Source organism: Mustela nivalis (assembly GCF_964662115.1).
Source record: "Mustela nivalis genome assembly, chromosome: 19".
NCBI classification, from domain to species: Eukaryota; Metazoa; Chordata; class Mammalia; order Carnivora; family Mustelidae; genus Mustela; species Mustela nivalis.
In genome coordinates, this window is record NC_139038.1 from 27,468,920 (window position 1) to 27,490,742 (window position 21,823).

General features: G+C 48.0%; 2 protein-coding genes across 4 annotated transcripts in view; one reads left to right on the top strand and one right to left on the bottom strand.

Annotated features, from left to right (window-relative positions):
* The window catches only part of ABCC1 (ATP binding cassette subfamily C member 1 (ABCC1 blood group)), a 318,947-nt gene that overhangs the window by 180,918 nt on the left and 116,206 nt on the right, over positions 1 to 21,823 (bottom strand). The gene's annotated exons all lie outside the window — the stretch shown is intronic.
* MYH11 (myosin heavy chain 11) overlaps positions 5,500 to 21,823 on the top strand; it is a 111,581-nt gene continuing 95,257 nt past the window's right edge. For 2 of the 3 annotated variants that reach the window (XM_082714962.1, XM_082714961.1), the window contains exon 1: positions 5,500 to 5,607. The gene's annotated coding sequence lies outside the window, so the exon portion shown is untranslated. The remainder of the gene's footprint in view (positions 5,608 to 21,823) is intronic. The other variant, XM_082714963.1, reaches the window with a different exon arrangement.

Genomic DNA, 21,823 nt, shown 5'->3' on the forward strand with positions numbered 1-21,823 from the left:
AAAAAGGTGCACTGGCTGAGACATTAAAGAAAAAAACAACTGAGGGAAAGACAAGACAAGTATAACTATTCTCCTACCTCCTAAACTGAATCAGTGCATCATTGCTGGTGCTTTTCATGGGGTTGTTGGGAGAAGTTCTCCTCCAGAAATAGGAAGAAGCTTTAGGAGGAGACGTGGATATACAGAAAAATAGGACGGGAATTGGGACTGAAGAGAGGTTTAGGAAAAGTGGAAATAACAAAACTTGGGCAGTCCACAAACCCAGCAGGAGCAGAGGGGGCGTTTGAAGATGATAAATTTAGCTTAGCATATATGTTTGCACAGAGTAAACTGATAGCTTTATAATGATGTGCAAGAACGCAGTTGTATGACTCACATGTCTGTATGATTATATAAGACTTGATGTGTTCTTTTAACCTAAAGCCAAGTGTACATGAAGGATTAACATTGTGAGAACATGCCTTTAAAGGCATTTGAGACAATGCTTCCCAGCCACTTGGGATTTGACTTTCGTTAACCATTCTGCAAGGGTTGTGTGGTCTTTGTTCACTTTTTTTTTTTTTTTTAATGAAAGATGAAACTACCTTTTTACGAAAAATTGACCTTTTTTTAAGATTTTGAGAGAGAGAGAACGCGAGCAAGGAAAAGGCAGAGGGAGAAGCAGACTCCCTGCTGAGCAGGGAGCCCTACTGCAGGCTCAATCCAGGACCTTGGGATCATGATCCTATTTGAAGGCAGACGCTTAACTGACTGAGCCACCCAGGCATCCCCCCAAAATAGACTTTACTTTTGAGAGTAAGCTCAGGTTCACAGCAAAGTTGAGTATAATATATAGAGAGTTTCTATATACCTCATATCCACTCCCCTCACTCATGTCACTCCTGCCCCCACACCCCTACCCCTGCAGGGAGCGTCACATTTGTTCCAATGGGTGGACCTGTGCGGACACATTATCACAGTCCATAGTTCACATCAGCGTTCATTTTGGGTGCTGTTCGTTCTGTGCATCTGAACAAATGAGTGATGACAGCTATCCACCATTCTAGTACCACGCAGTATTTTCACTGCCCTAAAATCCCTGAGTTCTCTCCGTTTATCCCTCCAGCCCCCCAACCCCTGGCAACCATAGATCTTGTAACTAACTGCCTTTCCCAGAACGTTATATAGTTGGAATCCTACAGGATGTGGTCTCTCCAGACCGGTTTCTTTCCCTTGGTAATATGCACCTAAGATCGAGCTTTCATGGCTCGAAAGCTCGTTTGTTTCAGCACCAAAGAATATTCCACCACCTTAGTGTATCAGATTGTCCTTTCACTGCTGAATAGCTGCTTGGTTGCTCCCAAGGTTTGACAATTATGGATAGAGCTGCTTTAAACATCCCAAGTGCAGGCTTCAGCATGGACTCAGTCTTTTAACTCATTTGGGTAAATCCTAAGGAGTATGATTTGCTGGTTCATATGTGAAGAACATATTTTGTTTTGTAAAACACCGTAGAACTACTTTGAGAATTTTAGGACCCACCCTTCCATATATATATATATATATATATATATTTTTTAATTTATTTATTTGACAGACAGAGATCATAAGTAGGCAGAGAGATAGGCAGAGAGGGAGGGGGGAAGCAGGCTCCCTGCTGAGCAGAGAGCCTGATGCAGGTAGATCCCAGGACCCTGAACTGAGATCATGACCCAAGCCAAAGGCAGAGGCTTAGCCCGCTGAACCACTCAGGCGCCCTTCAGGACCCTTCCTAATGGAGGGTAGAGAATCTGGAGTTACCAAGACACCAGAATCAGAAAGTGATGGCGGAGAGAGCATTGCAGGTCTGTCTGCCCATGCAGTCTTGTCCTGGAGAAGTGTGCAGCCAACACGAGTGAAACAGAAGGGGCTTTGTGCAAGAGATCGAGGCGAGCTGGGCTTGTGGCCAGGAATGATGTCCATTCACAAGAAGGCACAGTGCTGTGCCACTCTTGGGCTGGAGAACTTGAGTGCTGGCACACTTTTAAATAATGAGATTGTGAAGTACATGCAGGAGTAAATCATCTTTGGATCCAATCTCTGATATTATTAAAAACTGGAGGGAATCACATTTTGGAGCTTTTTGAAACCAATAGCAAATACAAAGCTATTCGATAAAGAGGGAAAGACTCCAAGCGAGAAATTTCCCCTCTGCTGTCTTGTTTCATGAGTTCATGGAAACTCCCATTACACAGCACCCCACAAAGAAGACAAGCCCAGGAAATTTACTGGACAGCTCTTGAAGTAACACTTTTTTTTTAAAGTATGCTTTCCCCCCTTGATCTTAAAATAACTGGCGTTTTGAGCCATGAGAAATAAAACAGGCATTTGACTTCATCATTATAACAATGTGCTTTTGAAGATTCAAACATCTGAGCTTCTGCATTGGACAGATATTTAATGAATGACTGTTATGTACACATACTGTCCCTGAACATGCGTAGAATGTACCAGGAAGGTATGAAATACCTTATATAAGGCCTTCACATGCATTGTCATATTTAACAACCCAGTAAGGTAGTAAGAGTAAGCAGATTCTATCCATCTGCTTTCCTCTTCGAGAAGACGGAGTCTCAGTACACCAACTGTCCTGTGACTTCTGGCCTGTTGCCTCAAAGATCAAGCGTAACTTCCCATCTACTTAACATGGACTCGATCAGACATGGGGAGTTGGTATTCCTACTCCAGCACTAATTAGCTATGCTAGTTACTTAATTCACCAGCCTGTTACTTAATTGGCTTGTCACTTAGTTCACCAGCCTGGTTTGTTGACAGCAGAATGGGGAAAAAAAAATTTTTTTTTAAGTACTTGCTTCCTAGGGTTGTTACAAGGAAGAGGAGAGAGAATGCAGAAAAATTCAGTGTTGTTGTTGTTTAATAAGCCCTCCATTTATTAATAATTGCTTATAGGGATTCTCTTTTAAAATTTACCAACAAATTCTTTAAGGAATCAAATGCAAAACCCCTTTGAAGTACCAGTGTTAAGGTCTCCAGTAAAGATGCCAGCTCTCTCTTTGAGGCCAGCAAGTTCAACTGTGACAGGCTGCTCTGGGTTCGTTCCAGGACAGGAAGGTGGTGGTCAACTTCACTCTTCCCTTTCCATCACACCCTCCGCTCCGCACCCTGTCCATACCAGCAGGGGCAATTTCCACTCCTTTTACAGTGTAGACAGTAAAAGGCACGTGGAGAAGCAGCTTATCCATCATTTTCTGAAGATCTTCACCCCACGCTGTGCAGTCAGCTGAACTCTGGCAGATCTGATTTAGGGCACTTGCGTATTTTCAAGGGTGAGAAAGCAGGAGAGCCTGACGTTGGAAGCATGAGGAAGTGATCAAGAGGGTCTGAGACGCTGAGCCCTGCGGTGGGGACCCTGCAGGAGGGACAGGCTCTCACTCGCCGTCACACACCCCAAGGCCTGGGCCAACCTACTGGGTTTCAAGTTTGTTGAGAATAATAACAACTACCAGATAACAGAACCATATGTTCATTTTACATGGATCATCTCAACGACTGTTTACAAACATTCAGGTAGGGAAACTGAGTCACGGAGCCTTTAAGGACTGGCCTGTGGTAGAACGGCTAGAAAGCTGCACTGGCCACCAACCGTAGAGGATTCAGCCCGAGAAAGCATTTCCCTTTAACAACTCTTTGGAAGTAAATCCTGGCAGTGATGGGCTCCAGTCCCAGCGAGAGCCTGGACAAATCTCTGCACACCTCTAGGACTCAGTTTTCTCACCTGCAAAATGGGGGTATTAACACAGGCCCACGCCCCCCCTCCACCTAATCTGATCTGGTTACTAGGGGAGGGGTTGGGGACCAAGGGCACAGAGCCTGGCAAGGGTCTTCCCACGGCCTCTGACCCTCACCCCAAACCCTCTGGCCACCGGGAGTAGCTGGAGCTCGCGTGGGCCTGAGGGGCTGTCCCCGCGCGGCGCTGTCGCGGCCGTGGGAGGCAGGGCCCCCTCCCCCGCGCCCGCCGCGCCGGGAGGCCGCTCCGCACCATATTTAGTCAGGGGGAGCGGGCAGCCCCGGGCTGGTATGCGGCGCTGGGAATTCCTGCAGGAAGGAGCCCGCGCCTGCCCTTTTTGGGTTGTCGCCCGCCCTGCGCCCCCTGCCGCGCCCCGGGAGGGAGGACCGGCCCGGGAAGCCGGAGCCCGTGCGGGGCGGGGAGCGGGGTGCGCGGGTCCCCGGCCTGGCGCGGGGCCAGCCCACCGCCTGGGCTTCCTTTTATGGCCTGTGTGCGTGCGGGCAGCGGAGACCAGGGAGAAGACCGAGAGCCAGGGAGAGAGCCAGCCGGAGATCGGGAGCCAGAGGCAAGGGCCAGAGACGGAGGGAGACGTGCGGGAGAGACACAGGTGCCAGAGACAGAGGGACACTTACGACAAAGAGAGAGACAGAGAGAGACAGTGATGGACACAGTGACATACAGAGTGGCCGCAAGACAGAAAGCATGATGGATTTGAGTCAGACATACGGGAGAGAGAGACAGACAGACAGACAAATAAGACAGACAAATGCCGGGGGAGGAGGGGAGAGAGGAGTGCTAAGCTTTAAGTCAAGTTTTAAGCAGCTTCTTCATTTGCAAGAATTTTGTGGGCGGGGGAGGAAAGTTTGGGGACTTGCAAGGGCGGGGTCCCAACCCATTTTATTTGGATCCTGACATGCACCACGCAAATTACATAAATGTACCCTCCCCAACACACGCATCCGTACTTTTTTTTTTTTTTTTTTTTTTAGCTGCGGACACTAAGGCTCAGAGCAAGGAAATGACTTGCCCGAGGTCAGGCCCTCAGCGAAAGGCCCATGGAGGCCTGAAATCACAGCAGCGGGTTTTTTTTGTTGTTGTTTCTTCTTTTCTTTTTATTTTCATCTTTTGCTTGTGGGTGGAGGTGGGGATGGCAAATTGGGAAAAATAAAAAGTTCCCTTTCTCGAACAATTCCCAGCATTCGGGGGCTCCTGCCTCGCACTTTGCAAAGTTCAAAAAATCCCCTTTCTTTACGCTTCACGCAGCACGGCCAACCCCGTATCCAGCCAGTGGGACCCAAATAAAATCAGGAGCCGGGCGGCGAGGTGGCAATTCACAACCCCCCCGCCCACCCGCTCCGTGGGGAGGAAGCGGTTAAAATCCGCGCCGTGCTCCTGACCGGGCCAAGCCATTCTCAAGCATCCCCTGTAGACGCTGGCCGCTCGCCCCCTTCCTCTGGGAATCAGAGTCTCGGTGACTGTCCCAGAGCAGGGAAGGCGGGTGAGACACCTGCCCCGAAGCCTTCAGCCGCGAGCTCCGCAGCCCCCTGCGCTCCCGCTCCGCGTGCGCCCCTCTCCCCGCGCAGCCGCAGGTGCGCCCTAGGGCCCGCACTGAAGCCGCTCTTCCCGGGCCCTGCAGGGGGCGCTGCGGAGGGAGCAGCATGGGACCCTCCCTCCCACTGCCCCCGGGCCGCCTCCCCTCTCCCTCCCGCGGGCAGCTCCGGGTCTATAAAGAGAGGCGTCCCGGGCCAACCGGGAGATTTGGACTCCCCTGCCTGGGAGGTGTGCCAGATCTGAGCTCTCCACCCAGTTTCTTCTCCGCTGTCCCCCCAGTTGGGAGATCTGTAAGTAGGGTGGTCCTGGGGTGGGGGTGGGTCAATGGGGTAGGGGGTTTGAGGGTCCCACGGGGCATCCATCCTACAAGGGCTGGGGAGCCGCGAGGTGTTTTGGTTGTCGTCCTCTTCAGGACTATGGGGAGGAAGGAGGGATTCCCAATGTTCATTTCTCTGCCCCAGCCAGCCTAGGTTTTCCTCAAACCAGCATCTCCCAAGGTTGTCAATGATAAATACCTCCTTGGGGGTCCTTTCTAAAGACAAATGCCCAGGCCCACCTCCAGTTACACTTGAATCTCCAGAAACAAAAAAACAAAAACAAAATACTTAAAAAAAAAAAAAAAAAAAAAGAGGCGTCCTATACTGTTCTTAAAAGGCAAATCTGGGAGATGTGACCCCTTACAGCCTCAGAGGACCAACTTCCTAAGCTTCTAACTTTGATTTTAGGCACAGATAAAACGCAAATGAACTTCACTGAAAAGTCGCTTCCAAGCACAGAGGTGTGCAAAGTAATGCTCCAGGTGTATTCGGAAGCAAGGCTAGTTCTGTTGAGAATGTGTTAAATGAGTCAAAAACACATGGGCAGTTGCTCTGCAGAAAGAGGAGTGTTTTTCACCATTTAAAGGATGTGCTTGTTGATATCCCTGGAGAGGTAGGGCTGGTTATGATCCAATGTATTTCTTACAGCCCAGTTTTCTTCCAGACCCCCTCACTCCAAAGTAAAAAAAAAAAAAAAAAAAGTCTTATCCAGGCTAATCCCAGGGGCTTCAAATACCCAGACAGATGCCAGAGCTTCAATTTGCATCCATGACCCACAGGTGGATTCAGTAAGAAAGTTCTGGGATGGTCTGCAGAGCAGCTGATACAAATGTTGCTCTTAATGTCCCACAAAGTGGGCGCACCTGTTGCAGTTTCCTCCCTGCGCAGAGAGCTGGTGGGGATTTTGCTGCTTGAGGAAAGGCACCATTCAAAGCCACGCTGATCAAGAAGTCAGAGAAAGTATTTAGAAACCCAAGACAGAGTGTTTAGTTCCAGTATTAAGAACCGATCGATAAAATTCTGATTGATAAAATTGCAAAGTGGCCAGGGTTTGGCAAAGGGAACGTGGGCAGACCGTGAGTCAGCCAACGTGCATAGTTGTGTTTTCTTTGGTCTTTCTGGATGGGTTTTGTTTTCTTAAAGATGCTGGACTGAAAGGCATTAGATGGATGGCAGTGTGTGACAGAGGATGTTGAATCTCTGTGGAAGGAATTCTTTCTTCCGAGCGTTTCGAGGGAGATAGCCACCCAGCCTGGTGGGATACCTATGTACCAGGCACTGTAGCCATGTTTGATGTAATTTAGCTCCTGAATCACCGCGACAATCTTTTAAAGGAGGCTCATGATGCCCATTTCGTAAAAAGACAGCTGGGACTCAGAGAGGTTCAGTAACTTGTCCGGCGTCACACAGCTTGTAAGCGGTGGAGCCTGTTCCTGGGTATGTCTGATGCCAAAGCCATAGCCTTGAACCCACCATCTTTTGTCTTTACGAAAACCCTTTTTGCAGTTAGGTTTCTAGGGGCGACCAGCTGCTTCCAGGAAGGCAAGGTTTTATCATCTTCTCTTTGAAGAAAACAAATGGGCCTTTTGTAAATTTAAAATAAAATGTGTTATTTGTCCCCCCCCCCCCCCAGGGGTGGGGGTGGTGGGCTGTCCGGGCTGCCATCCCGAGGGTCCAACCCATGAACCAGCTGGGCTTCCCACAAGAAGCTTCTAGGGCTCGCCTGGTACACACCGTGTTTTTTTATTTTCGCATCTGAAATAGACGTGTTATTCCGTACAAGGTATTTGTTATGGGTTTGTTATCATTACTTTTCTGTCCAGGGGCCGAGATTGAGGCAAACATGCCCATGTATGGTAGTGTTTTCCACGAGGCCATCCCCAGCTCGCTTGCAAATTAGCGTTCTATGGCAGCTTTGTTGGTCGAGACTCTGGGGATTTCTTGGCTCCTGTTCTTCCCATTTGGGAACAAGTTGGGGAGCCTGGAGAAGGAGGCCTTGGGGACAGAAGAGGGAAGACTTTTGCCTGCTCCTCTCTTATTTACAGGTTTTATTTATTTAAGGAACTTTTTTGGGGGGGGGCACTTACGTTTCTTCAGCTACTGCTTTCCAAGGTGGGAATAGAAAACAGAATTTCTGTTCTGTAAAAAATTAATGACCTTTGTGAGACTCTGTTGCACGGGGGGTTAATAACGCCAAGGCTTCACAAAGTCTACGAGGCGTCCTGTCCAGTGCGTTGATGAATTCCTCTAACACTCCACAGTCCGGTCCCTTCATTCACACGCAGGTCCCCCTCTGTCCCCTTCTCCCCGTCTACCTCTGGCACTGTCTCATCTGCCCTTCCCTCTTCCCGGAGCTCTGGCTCTAGAAGACTTGGCCAAACCAGCTCTTCAGAATCCTGCTTGTTCATCAATTGCCGATGACCTGAGTCCCCTTCTCAGCCTCTGGCTCTCGTCATTGACTAAATCACTTAGCCAGATGAGGACCTGTCATCTTAAGGAAGGGGAAAGAGGACCAGCTCTGGAGGCTGTGATGTCCAATGTCAAGGCACCGGCCGATTCCATTCTTGGTTTGAAGAAGGGTGCCTTCTCGCTGTGTGTTCACATGACCTTTCCTGAAAATGTTATTTTTATTCTGGCGGGGGGGGCGGGGGGGGAGGACGCGCAACGTGTCTCTTCTTTCTGCAGAACATCGGATCCAAACAGGTGGGTTTTCTGTTGTAGGCACAACCATGTAATTCTGAAATCAGATAGGCATCAGATTTTTCTGGAAAGCCAAGTCCAGTATTAAATCCCCTGGAATCCTAGAATGTCACGAGCAAATTTAGAAATCACCCGCGTTGGCAAACCTCAGTTTTCCCATCTGAAAAATGGGGTGGGGGGAGAGCTAATGAGCACTTTTGCCAGCCGACCTGCTAAGCTCTTCACTGGCATTTACAACAACCCTTTGGAGGAGACATTATTATTGGCCCCTTTTTACTTTCGTGTTTTGAATAACTTGCTCCAGATAGCTTGCCTGACTGATGAGCAGGAACAGATTCTGCAGATCTAGGCCTTTCTAACTCTAGAGCCCAAGGGATTACCCTGTTGGGAGGATTAAGTGGAATAATGCCAATAAAGGCTTTAACATAGTGCCTGGTCCCTGGTCAACTTCAGTGGACAGTTACTTATAACGCACCTGACCAGAGACCTTAAGGGTTTTGCTTAATGTGGGAGAGCTGGTACTTGGCAGAACCAGAATGCCTGTCTCGGCTGTGGCCTTTCTGTAAAGGAGAAACTTGTCCCTGATTTTCCTTTTGGATCATGTCTCCCTAAATCCTGTTTGCCCCAAAGGTGGTTTGCTAGAATCTTCTGCTTCAATATGGCCACACTTCCTCAACTGTGCCATGAACATCGCACATTCCAGTGCTCTTGGCCCATTCGTGATTTTTTTAAAAAAGATTATTTATTTATTTATTCGACAGACATCACAAGCAGGCAGAGAGGCAGGCAGAGAGAGAGAGGAGGAAGCAGGCTCCCTGCTGAGCAGAGAACCCGCTCGATCCCAGGACCCTGAGATCATGACCTGAGCTGAAGGCAGAGGCTTTAACCCACTGAGCCACCCAGGTGCCCCTATTTGTGATTTGTGTAGGGTCGAGATGGCCTCCTTGAGGCGCTCTCCTGTGAACGAAACCCTGTCTGACTTTTATAAGGGTTCTTTTGCTCCCCGGGGTCTCTGCCCTCCACCCCTGACCTGTAAAGAGTTTAACCATGGCCACACATCAGAGGAAAGGCTGAGTCTGAAGAAGGCCACGTAAGGATTTGAAGGAAATTTTGTAAGAGTGCCTGTTGTTCTTACCTTGGATTTGAGTCAGTTAATAAGCAGCTTGGAAGGAAAAGCCCTCATCAAAAGTCCCCAGGAAAGGGCAGCAGGACCTGCCCCTTGCTCACTCACACAGCCTTGAACTTGCCACTGCCCATTCCTTCCTTAACGCCACCGGACCAGCAAAGTCTGCAGCAGATGATACAGAATCTCAAAAGGGTCAACCTTTGAGACCTCTGGGGTGGCGATTGCCATGCCCCAGGCTCCAGGTCGAACGCCCTTCTCATCCCCTGAAGTGATCAAGGTTAGTGTATTCTCCTAGATCTTTTGAGAACCTTTCTATCTCAAATTTCCTTTTGTTACACAAATATTGGCATTCTGGAAATTAGACCTTTTTTTTTTTCAGTTAATCGTAGATCTCCTGCCTCTTTCTGTATTAGCCTGTTTTGGCATTTTAAAAAATCAGCTGCGTAATACTCTATTGTTTGAAAGTCTAGCTTCTTACGGAAACAAGCCCTGATGGAAACATGACCAGCTGCTTGCCATCCCTTCTCTGAAGAGTGCTTCAGGGACCATCCTTGTATCTATTTTTGTCTAATTACATGAGTTTATCAGATAAATTCCCAGCAATTCAATGGCTCAGTCAAAGGGTATGCACATTTATTTTTATTTTTTTGAGAGAGAGCGCGAGAGAGCGAGTGTGGTGGGAGAGGGGCAGCAGGACAGAAGGAGAGGGCAGGGGAGAGGATGAGGGGAAGGAAGAGAGAATCTTAAGTAGGCTCTATGCCCAGCGCTGAGCCCAACACCGGGCTCGATCTCACGACCCTGAGATCGTGACCTGAAGCCGAAATCAAGAGCCGGATGCTTCAGTGGCCAAGCCATCCGGGCGCTCCGGCAGGCACATTTAAAATAGATAGATACTGAGAAATGTCTGTCCCATTTGAGACTGTCCATTTACTGTAAGCTGCGTTATGCCAGGACTGTAAGCTACAAAGTACAATGGGGCTGTTAGGGCCAGAAATGACCGGTTCTCTCTATCCCAAAACTGTTCTGCATAGGAGCTACGATGTCTCCTGCTCACTCCGTTTCTCTCCCTAGGGGAGAAAAAGGAGTTTGCTCTCTGAACTAAAACACTTCCTTCGGAGTGACTTTAAACACAGTATCTAAATGAGTTAGATGTTGAAAGCAAGACAGAGCTGATAGTTTCATTGCCCATCTTTTTTCTGTTACGGTGAGGCCGGGTTGCCTTGGGACCCCCCTGGCGTGGGGGCCAGGCCAGGCGCAAGGGCCAGGCCAGGCGCAAGGAGGAGCTTTTCTGCTAAGAGTAGATTGCGTGTCAGGCAGATCCGGATTTAAATCCTGGCTCCAGCTTTTACCAGTGAAGACCTTTAATGTAGTTGACTTTCCAGGAACTCTGTAATATTAAAGGAATAATAAATGATGCTTACCTTGCCGGACACTTAGGACACACTGTGAGCTGGTGTATTTAATAAAGGCCCCACCCCAGGGTGCCTGGGCGGCTCACTTGGTGAAGCGGCTGCCTTTGGGGGGATGGAGCCTTGTGTAGGGCTCCCTGCTCAGTGGGGAGTCTGCTGCTCCCTCTCCTGCTCCCTCTGCTGGGCGCTCTCTCTCTCTCTCTGTCAAATAAAGAAAATTTTTTTTAAAACTTCTTAAAAAATTAATAATAATAGTAATAGATGGCCCAACCCCATACCCCATGAAAAGAAGGGGCCCAGTAATGATGGTGGCTATTATTAGTAACAGAGGTAGAGCCCAGTTTGTGGGGATAGCTTGAGGCTGGGAACACTGGTGTGTTGAGGGAGCCTGGTCCCACTTCTACTTCCTTTTGCTCCTACTTGCCAGCTCCTCTCACACCTGAGCCAGACCTCATTGCTCTGATGCAGAGGTCCTTCCGTCAGGTGGCTTATGTCCTAGATGGACTCGGAGGACATTGTTTTGTCTGTGTGAAAGGGGCAGCGTTTGTTTTAACTTGAGGGGATGGCGCTTTCGTACCTAAACTCAGACTTGTGGGTCTGTTGGCCATCTGGCCGTGCAGGGCCACATTCTCACCAGGTGACCCCACCTGGAGTGAAGGAGCTCAGCCACCTGGAGCCTGGGTCACTCTACATTGCCCCTCTGGCCCCGGGGACATTTAGGTTTGTGTCTCTGGTCCCAGCTCCCGAGCCGCGGCTGGGCAATGAAATCTTCAGGGAAGCTGTTAAGCAGGCGTGGTGAGGTGCAAATCCTATACGATTTGGGCCCTGGGGTATTTTACTCCTTTTTCATTGGTGCGGAAACAGAAAGGGCAAGATCTTTTACCCCCGCGTTCCCCTGGGGAAAATAAAGCCGACATGAGAACACAAGAGAGCCCCTGGACAGTCTTCATGGGTCCAATTTCAACCCGTTGGAATCCACGGATATCATAAAATGTGAGTGTCAGGCCAGCCTCCTCTTCCCCCTTCCCCCACATGAAAAAGGCAAGGCTCAGAGAGGCAGGGGGACTTGCCCAGAGTCACCCAGCGAATGCGTAGCAGAACTGGGACTTGTAACCTGGTGGTGTCGCAGAGGCTAGCCGACAGCTTGCTGGAGCTCAGAGAATGAAACTGTGTGAGGCTGGCAAGGAAGTTGGGGCTGTGTCCACGCTGGACACACTCAGCTGTGCTGGATGTTGCTGACGCAGAGCACGAGAGTCCTTTGTTCTTCTCGAAAGGCTTGAGAGCAGCCCTTGACAAATGAACCCAACTAAGGGTCCATCAGTCTTCCGCAGCACTACCCTGGGTGACCTTTCTGACCCGGAAGCCGATGCAGAGCGTGGGAGGAGGGGACGGTGGGGGACGGAGGAATCTCCTGGAGGCTCAGCTCTCGGCGAGTCTGTCTCTTGTCTGACTCATGTCTTCATTTCACCTGTGTGACCTTCTGCACTTGGCCTTCCAAGCTGGTGTGGATGATGGAGCGACGGTCCTCAGCTTTCCTTGTCTTCCTAAGAGAACCCCTGTGTTTGCTCTTGAGCGGTGATTCGCACTGGGGACAGTTTCGAGCATCTGGCGATGTCTAGAGGCCTTTTGGCTGCCACAGCGGGTAGGAGGAGGGGCTGCTGGTCTGTAGCAGGTAGAGAACAAGGATGCTGAGAACGTCCTCTAATGCACAAAGACAGCCCCATCCCCCACCAAAGAATGATCAATGCCCAATGCCCCCAGCGCTGAGGTTGAAAACCCCTGCTTGAAATGAAGGGCTGCGGCCAGGAGCAGGAGACCAGGTTTTGTTTCCATGCAGCACGAGGAGAACCCTCTTGCTGGGATCCTGCTCCCTGACCACTCCTCTGATTTTGCCAGCTGCCTTTTTTTTTTTTTTTTAAGATTTTATTTATTTATTTGATAGAGATCATAAGTAGCAGAAGCAGGCAGAGAGAGAGGGGGAAATAGGCTTCCTGTTGAGCAGAGAGCCCTATGTGGGGCTTGATCCCAGGACCCTGAGATCATGACCTGAGCCGAAGGCAGAGGCTTAACCCACTGAGCCACCCAGGCACCCTGCCAGCTGCTTTTTATTCCTCCCTGTGTCTCCTCCCCTAATGCCTGACGTGACACTTTGTGCTGAGGAGCCAGGATCCCAAATGTTGTAGACACAAGGCTCTGGCTACATGCTGAGGCATATCCTTTTAACGATGAAGCCGACTACCCGGAGCCTTCGACACGGATCGGGGACCTTTCTCAGGCACGCCTGTATTTCCCAGAGCCCTCAAGTGTTCTGCCTGTTTCAAAGAAGGCGAACAGAGCAGAAGAGATCATCTTGGAAATACACTTTTATTCAGGATCCACTGTAGCTGGCTGTGCCACGATGGGCAAGTAACAGCCTCTCTGTGCCCATTTCCTCGTCTGTAAGCCAGAGTTAATGGTGTATCTTGGTGCTTATGAGGGGATTAAATGAGATGATACCAGGTACCTAATAAAGATTTAGCAGCTGTGAGTACTCATAGTATTATCAGTTTGTTAGGCTCACTGAATTTTCTCAAGGGCAAATCTGTAGGATTTCATCCGTGTTTGGTGGGAAAAGAGGTCTGTGGCCAAATGTTTTGGGGAGCCCTGGGTCCAAAGGCATAATATCGTTTTTGGGAGTCAGGACCTATTAACCTCTTGGATATTCTGATACGTGGTCTCTCTATGGCAGAGGTGGAGGGGGTGGGAGCTTGGGGGAGTGGGAGGAGGGGGGTGGGGAGTAGCACTTTTCAAGTGGCTTTAACCACAGAATTTTTTTTTTTTTTTTTGGAAGAGTATCTCAACTTCCCTGAATCCCACCCAACCCCCACCTCTACTATTTCAAGGGATTAGGGTTCCAAGGAACACACTCTGGGAAATGCTATTCCAGGGTGAAGCCAGGCTTCTCTTTGCTTTGACCAAAGCAGATGTCACACTTCGTAACGGCCGGAAGCATCAAAGCCCTGAGAAGTGAGCCCGCTTTTCTCTCTCCTTTTTTGGCTAGAGACAGACTCTCTGCACTTGATCTTGTTTGGGTTTCTGAGTCCTGGACGAGACAGGGTTTCTGGTGATGGGGATTCCTATGTCCTTTGGTTTTTCTGTTGTATTATGTTTGCTGTTTTTCTAACTTGTAAGGCGGTTGACCTACCTCGCCATGGGAAAGAGCCCTTTTAGTTGTCACTTGAACTATGCCCTTGGTAGGTGAAGATGGTCAATTTTATGTGTATTTCCTTGCGAAGATGAAGAAAAAAATAAAGGAAACCACAATTTTTCATGGAAGTGTGTACTTTGTATCAGAAAAGTACTCATCATTTGGGCACGTAGTGGAATGAATGGTCACAAAATGATCACGTCCCTGTCCCCGGCACACAGATTAAGAAGGTCCTGCTCTTCTGGCTAAGATGTCTGATGTCTGTCACTGTAGGATATAGCTTTGCCTGGTTTCGGACCTCCTATAAACAGAATCCCACAGTACATTCTTTTTGTGTCTCCCTTCTTCATTCAAATGTGTGCGTGAGATTTTTTTCTTGCTGCGGTGTGGAACCAAAGTTCCCTCCATCTCACTGGGGTCCCATTTTGAATGTTGATAATGTGCCAGGAACGGTGTCAGGTCCTTGCAAGGGTCAGATCTTTTACTGCACATTCTCCGTTGAGCTCCAGACAAGCCCATCCGGCTCTTGTGAGAGGCAGAGGGGCACAGGCTCTGGAATCAGATGTGGGCTCAGGACCTGGCTCTGCTGTGTGACCTCAAGCAGATCGCTTCACCTCTCTGAGCCTCTGTTTCCGAATCTGTAAGATGGAGCTGAGTGTAACAGCCAGTCCTAAGGCTGTGCTGTTGTTCCCTGGTGGTCCTGCATGTGAGCCACTCAACCCAGCCCCTGGACGGGGAATGTGAGTGTTAACACTCCCTGTGGGTATACAGAGAACTTGACCCTGGGGATGACATACAGGCCAAACGGGAAATGGTGTGGGATACTGATACTGCTTACACATAGATGGGAATTGTACAAATTTTATGTAGTACTGTCTTTCACTTTAAAGAAAAATGTCAAACAGAACAGCGTAGCCCATCTGTAGGCATCCCAGCCCTCAACCCCTGCCTGTCAGGCAGTTACAACTACTTCCGACTATCTCAGAAAGGAAGGGCCTCTAAATAGTTTTTTAAAGTTCATTCACTTAAAGTCCTATCCATACCCCACGTGTGGCTCGAACTCACGACCCCCGAGATCAAGAGTCATGTGCTTCTCCCACCGAGCCAGCCAGGCGCCCCAGGAAAGTACCCTAAATAGATGAAATCATGGTACCATGGTTGCTCTGAAAATTTTAACACATTCCCTAATATAAAGGATATTAAGCTGATGTTCAGATTTTCTTGATCGTCTCCTATGTTTTTGGGACAGGTTGTTGGAATTTTGTTTTTTCTCACAACTGCATTCGATTTTGCAAAGCTTCCCGTGAAAGGCGTGGCTTTTCAGAAAGGTGAAATGTGCCCTTATTTCTGATTTGCCCTGGTATATGCGTGTTAGGGGAGGAGGGGTTCTTCCCCCCGCCTCCATGTTTGTCTTTTATTTTCTCTGTTGGACTTTTTTTTTTTTTAAGATTTTATTTATTTATTTGACAGAGAGAGATCACAAGTAGGCAGAGGGGCAGGCAGAGAGAGAGAGAGGAAGAAGCAGGCTCCCTGCCGAGCAGAGAGCCTGATGCGGGACTCGATCCCAGGACCCCGAGATCATGACCTGAGCCGAAGGCAGCGGCTTAACCCACTGAGCCACCCAGGCGCCCCTCTGTTGGACTTTTTCATTGTGAAAATGTTCCTATGTGTGCACAAGTAGATAGACCGCTAGGCCACCTCCCCCACCCAGGCCTGCCACTCCCCTTTGGTACTGATCAAACCGGGAGGCCCCTCAGTTTTTCTCTGGGTCTCAAACCCCCTTCTAGTTTAAACTCTCCTCTCCTTTTTCTGTACTTGGTTAAAGGAATGCAATCATTTGTCTGATGCCTTCCCACCTGTGGACTTTGTTGCACCCTCCCACCGTCCCCCATGTTTAGTGCATTCCCTGTGCCTTGCATTTCCTGGGTGTTAGACCTTCACCTAATGAGGGTGAAGCTTTGGTTCCCCATCCCCCCCCCTTCTTTCTGGAAGAATATTTCCTTGACGCTGGTGGCACTTTTCATGGTTCCCCATCCGGCGTCTGATCAACTCTTTATTGTGATATTAAGGTTAATGACCACACTTAGGTGACACCCTCCTGATGTACACATGATAAACCTTTCCGGACACTTCTCTAACTCCGTGGGTCTAAATTGCAGGTCCCAGACCTACATTCTCAGCATTACCCAGGAACTTCTTAGAAATGCACGTCCTGGGGCTCACCCCAGGCCTGCTGATTCAGGAGCTCTGGGGGTGGGCCCAGCGATCTGAGATTTCACAGCCCCACCCCCAGGGCAGGGTCAGGGTGCTGGTGCACAGTGATGTGCATGAGCCACGGGTCTCATGGTTTCAGTAACTACCGATGGTCATTGTCAGGGCCCACTGTTTTATTAGGGCTTCCGAAATTGCTCTGTTCTAGTTTTGTTGTTCCTTCTACATTTGTTCATTGAAATTCTTCCAAGCAGAAGGAGTGTTCTTTCACAACAATTAAAAGTGAGGTTGCGGTGGGACGCCTGGGTGGCTCAGTTGGTTAAGCGGCTGCCTTCGGCTCAGGTCATGATCCCAGCGTCCTGGGATCGAGTCCCACATCGGGCTCCTTGCTCTGCAGGGAGCCTGCTTCTCCCTCTGACTCTTCCTTCCACTCTGTCTGCCTGTGCTCGCTCTCATTCACTCTCTCTCTGACAAATAAATAAATAAAATCTTTAAAAAAAAAAAAAAGTGAGGTTGCGGGAGGGATGCCCCTGGAATAACGTCCCACAAGAAACCCAGAAGAGTTTAAAACTGCAGGAATTGTGATTGTTAAACTCAAGGTCATGTGCAGTTCCTTATTGTGCTTCTTTGAGTGACAAAGTGATTATTCAGAGTTAGGGAATAATTTACTCATTTCTCCACCTTCTTAAAAATGCACTTTTAGGGGCGCCTGGATGGCTCAGTGGGTTGAGCCTCTGCCTTTGTCTCAGGTCATGATCTCAGGGTCCTGGGATCGAGCCCTGCATCGGGCTCTCTGCTCAGTGGGGAGCCTGCTTCCCCATCTTTCTCTCTGCCTGCCTCTCTGCCTACTTGTGATCTCTGTCTGTGAAATAAATAAATAAAATCTTTAAAACAAATGCACTATTACGGGGGCACCTGGGTGGCTCAGTCGTTTTGGTGGCCGACTCTTGATTTCAGCTCAGGTTGGGGTCTTTCGAGCCCTGAATTGGGCTCCAGACTCAGCAGGGAGTTGGAACCTGGTGGAGATTCTCTCCCTCTCCTGCCCTTCCCCCTGCTTGTGTACTCTCTCTCTCTCTCTCTGTCTCTCAAATAAATGAATATTTTTTTAAAAATGAGCTACTAGATCAGGACTGCTGTTATTTTCACCCCTGAAAGAGACAAGCGGCTGAATTTTGCCTTGCAAAGTCTGCATGTCTGGAGTTGTCTGCCCGTTCACGGGACGGGGGGCTGCTCCATCTCGCTGGGATGTGGGTTCCAAGCGCGGGCGTTACATTGGTGAATTCAAAGGAGTCATGAATTCTTCTCTGCCAAAGTAGGGGGAGCAACCACACTGTATGTCCCGGTGGCCGTCCATCCTAACTCAGCCTGCGCCTCAGTTCCTGGGGGGCACAGCAGCAGTGGGTGGGGGAGGAGTCCTGGGGCGGGTGGGAGGAGCCAGCTGGCCAATCCAGAGCCGGGTGTGTCAGCATCTCGGTCCCAGACACATGGAGACAATAGGATGAAGACTGTTTCAGAGGGGCTCCTCATGCTGAGAGGACGTTTAATGACTTGAAATTTTACATGAAGACTTTTCTCTGCCAATTATTTAGTGACCTTGAGGAACGATTTGTTATCGGGAAGGCAGAATCAATGTTTTGCTTCTCCTCCGCTCAAGGTTACCAGTTTTCAAAATAAGGTCCGGGTGGCCCAGCATCCTACTTGGATGACCTTTGAAATTTATGTTAATTACCGTGTCTCATGGGTTTCCACTGAGCAGGGAGCCTGATGCAGGGCTCCGTCCTGGGACCCTGAGATCATGACCTCAGCTGAAGACAGATGCTTAACCAACTGAGCCACCCAGGTGCCCCTTATAGTTATTTTTCTTACCAATGTTCAAACTCACCTGTATGGGACCAGACAGAACCATAGTTGAATATTTTAGCATATAGCGTCCTTTTTTTTTTTTTTTTTAAGTCCTCCCTAGGGGCACCTGGGTGGCTCAGTGAGTTAAAGCCTCTGCCTTTGGCTCAGGTCATGATCCCAGGGTCCTGCGATCGAGCCCCGCATGGGGCTCTATGCTCAGCAGAGAGCCTGCTTCCCCTCCTCTCTCTCTGCCTGCCTCTCTGCCTATTTGTGATCTCTCTCTGTCAAATAAATAAATAAATAAAAACAATCTTTAAAAAAAAAAAAAGTCCTCTCTACACCCAGCCTGGGGCTCAAACTCACAACCCCCAAAGTCAAGAGGTCACATGCTCCCCTGACTGAGCCAGCCAGGCGTCCCAGTGTTCTAGACCTTTAAAAATGTCTATACAGGGGCGCCTGGGTGGCTCAGTGGATTAAGCCGCTGCCTTCCGCTCAGGTCATGATCTCAGGGTCCTGGGATCGGGTCCCGCATCGAGCTCTCTGCTCAGCAGGGAGCTTGCTTCCCTCTCTCTCTCTCTCTCTGGCTGCCTCTCTGTCTACTTGTGATTTCTCTCTGTCAAATAAATAAATCTTAAAAAAAAAAAAAATGTCTATACAGGGGCGCCTGGGTGGCTCGGTGGGTTGAAGCCTCTGCCTTTGGCTCAGGTCATGATCCCAGGGTCCTGGGATCGAGCCCCACATCAGGCTCTCTGCTAAGCAGGGAGTCTGCTTCCCTTCCTCTCTCTGCCCACCTCCGATCTCTGTCTGTCAAATAAATAAATAAAATCTTTAAAAAAAATGTCTATACATACACATAAAATTACAGGAAAGATGCTGTTATAAATATTCCCATCCACTTTATTGAGATATATTCTACATACTGTAAAGCTCACTGATTTTTTTTTCTTTTTTAAATTCACTGGCTTTTAAGTGTATAAGCCACTTCTGACAAATGTGTACAGTCGTGTAACCACCATAATCAGAATATGGAACGCTTCATCACCCCGAAGTCTCCTTTGTGCCTCTCAGTGGTTATGCCCGGGCTAGTCCCAGCAGCTCTCTATTGATCTGCTTTTTTGTCATGATGGTTTTGCCTTTTCTAGACTTACATATCAGTGAAGCAATGGAGTCTTTTTAGTCTGGCTTCTTTGATTTAGCATAATGCCTTTGAGATTTGTTCCTTTTTTCCCCCTGAGTATTCTATTTATACATAAGTATGATGTATTTCTAAGTTATAAGTATCTTCGCATGATCCACGGTCACCTACGGTATGATTCTATTCATATGAAACGTCTATAGAAGGGGAGCCTGTAGAGACAGAGTAGATGAGTGGCTGCAGGGATTGGGCTTGGAATGAGGGCAGACCAGCATAAGGGAACCCTTTTGGGAGTGATGGGAACATTCCAAATTTTATTGTAGCGATAGATGCACAACTTGGTAAATTTGCTAAAAGTAGCTGAAATGTACATTTACAAATGAGGGAATTTTATGACATGTAAGTAGGTTAAAAGGAAAGGGAGAAATTTTGGCATAAAGGAAAGTCCACACGGTGGATTTTGGGGGGAATTACCCCATTCTAATGGATGGATGTCCCAGTTAAGGCATCACTGAAGACCCCTGAGATGGATGGCAGGTTTACTGTTCCACATAACAGTGTCCCCCACATTGTGGTGCATCTGTGAGACCTTGTCTATTCCCTTGGGCTAAATTCCTAGAAATGCAATTGCAGGGGGTGCCTGGGTGGCTCAGTCAGTGAAGCATCTGACTCTCGCTTAGGTCATGATCTTGGGGTCCTGGGATCAAGCCTCGCATCAGGCTCCTGGCTCAGTGGGGAGCCCCTTCTCCCTCTCCCTCTGCCCCTCCCCCTATTTGTGCTCACACACTCTCTCTCTTTCAAATAAATAAAATCTTTAAAAAAAAAAGCAATTTGCATAGATTTTTAAGGTTTTCCATCTGTAAGGGTGACATGTGCAGCGACCGACCCCATACAACTTTTGACAACACTGGATATGACCAATGATTTTCATCTCAGCTAAGCTCATTGGGGAAGATCAACATCTCATTGCTTTAACTCATTTGCTAGTGAGGTTGCGCGTCTTTCTAATGTGTATTGGCTACTTGAAGGTCTTTGTAGAAAAAAAATAATCTAATTAATAATTATAAATTTAACAAAAATTATAAAACTACAAATATACAAATAGATCATTGAAAGTCTATCCCTGTTCATAGTAGCATTACTCACAATAGCTAAAACACAGATACAGCTCAGGTGTCTATCAACAAGTGAAGGGATAAGCATGGAGATGTGGCATATACATATAATGGAGTCTTACTCAGCCTTGAAGAGGAAGGAGAGTCTGATACAAGGGACAACATGGGTGAATCTTGAGGACATGGTGCTAAGTGAGGAAGCTAGTCACAAAAAGACAAATACAGTGTAGTGTCACTTCTATGGCTACTTAAAGTAGCCAGGTTCATAGAGAAAGTAGACGGTGGGTGCCAGGGGTTGGCGGAAGGGGAGTGGGGAGTTAATGGGGGCTAAGTGTCAGTTTTGTAGGACCCGAAACTTCTCAAGTTGGATGATGGTGACAGTGGCATAACATAAAAATGTACCTAATGCCACTGAACAATATACCTAAAAATGGTTGATAGCAAATTTTATGTTATGTATATTTTATTGCAATAAAATAATTGGGGGGAAAATGGTAGAAAATAAAAATCACTAGGGGCATCTTGGTGGCTCATTCGGTTAAACATCCAACTCTTAGTTTCTGCTGAGGTCATAATCTCAGGGTCATGAGATCAAGCTTTGTGTCAGGCTCTGTGCTCAGCAGAGAGTCCATTTGGAATCCTCTACCTGTCTACACCTCCTGCCCCTGCTCTGCTCTTTCCAAAACAAAACAAAACAAAACAAAACAAAAACCTCTCTTAAGTATATTCACAAGTGGGTATTTCTCTAATTTTTTGCCTTTTTCCCTCAATACTTTATTTTAAATATTTAGAAATATCTATAAATAAATATATGATAATAAAATAAAGACATATAAATAATAAAACAACAATAAGACATATATTTAAAAATCTAAATTATTTTATTTTATTTATTTATTTTTAAGATTTTATTTATTTATTTGACAGAGAGAAATCACAAGTAGTCAGAGAGGCAGGCAGAGAGAGAGAGGGAAGCAGGCTCCCTGATGAGCAGAGAGCTTGATGCGGGACTCGATCCCAGGACCCTGAGATCATGACCTGAGCCGAAGGCAGCGGCTTAACCCACTGAGCCACCCAGGCGCCCTAAAAATCTAAATTATTTTAAACATTTTAAAATAAAAATGGGGTATCACACCTACCGTTTACATTCTCCTCTCTATTTTTTTTTAAAAGGTCTATTGAGGGGCGCCTGGGTGGCTCAGTGGGTTAAAGCCTCTGCCTTCGGCTCAGGTCATGATCTCAGGATCCTGGGATGGAGCCCCACATCAGGCTCTCTGCTCAGTAGGGAACCTGCTTCCTCCTCTCTCTCTGCCTGCCTCTCTGCCTACTTGTGATCTCTGTCTGTCAAAGAAATAAAATATTAAAAAAAAGAAGGTCTATTGAGTTATAAGTCACATGCTGTAAAATTCACTGCTTTAAATCGTACAGTTCAGTGGTTTGTCACATATTCACAAAGCTGTATAG